At 39.6% G+C, this 1,027-nt stretch overlaps 1 pseudogene; it reads left to right on the forward strand.

The window, feature by feature from the left end:
- LOC123191397 (uncharacterized) overlaps positions 1-318 on the forward strand; it is a 59,140-nt pseudogene extending 58,822 nt beyond the window's left edge.
- The last annotated feature ends 709 nt before the right edge of the window (positions 319-1,027 follow it).

Below are 1,027 nucleotides of genomic sequence, written 5' to 3' on the forward strand. Positions count from 1 at the left end.
GATAAATGCGAGCCAAGCGCCATGGCCACCAGCGTCAAGTTCCTGAGTCTAAATGTGCGTTTCAGAAGCCACACCGATTCCAAGATGGTTATCTCCTTCCTCAGCTGATTTCCCAATTTGGAGGCACTGCACATTATGGTAGTTTTTTTCATTTCATGTTTTGCTTACATTCGTACCGGTTTCCAGTATGTCTTATGTGTAGAATGTTTGCGGTAGCAGATCATGTGTTTTCAGCTTCTGATTGATTAATTGCAGATAATGTACTATTATGCAGTTCTCCCAATGTCGATTGCTTTGCTTATTTACCTCTTGTTATAGCGTCTCTCACCATGGTCATATATCATACAACTTGGCAATATTTGTGCTTTTGATGTTGTAAGTGGCATGTGGGGCCCGTTTCTGACTTCAGAATTTACACATGATAAACCAAACACATTGCCACCTACAGTTTTTTGGAGGTCCATGTGGTTTATCATATTACTCTAAACCACGTCACATACTACATAGCGATTTCAGCTGTGAATTTTGCAACTGACATGCAGTGCCAGACTATAGTTTGCAGGTGATCTGTGTGATATTACCACAATGCCATGTTAGTTCTTTGCTACTAGAACCACTAGTAGCAAACGGAGCTTTAAAACCGGTTGGGGGGGACCTTTAGTACCGGTTGGTGTTACCAACCGGTACTAAAGGTTTTTTTTTGAAAATTTTGGAAATTTTTTTGATTTTTTTTTCAATTTTTAATTTTTGTGAATTATTTGGTGATTTAGTCTCTAATCACCTTTCTTAACTGCTCAAGTGTGGATCACTCATTCCAAATCATCTAACATCCCGACCGGTCACCCATCCCTCTCACTACTCCAGCCCGAGCACGCTTAACTTTCGGGTTCTATTCTCCTTCATTTCCAAGTCTGCACTTGTTGTTTTCCTGACAATAGTAAGATGTCAATCCTATTAACCCTCAGGAGTTTAGGTTGAGCATTAAGTCACACATTTCACTGTTTGAGTTTGAAACTATTATTCTAAA

The sequence above is a fragment of the Triticum aestivum genome, chromosome 2A (assembly GCF_018294505.1).
Source record: "Triticum aestivum cultivar Chinese Spring chromosome 2A, IWGSC CS RefSeq v2.1, whole genome shotgun sequence".
NCBI classification, from domain to species: Eukaryota; Viridiplantae; Streptophyta; class Magnoliopsida; order Poales; family Poaceae; genus Triticum; species Triticum aestivum.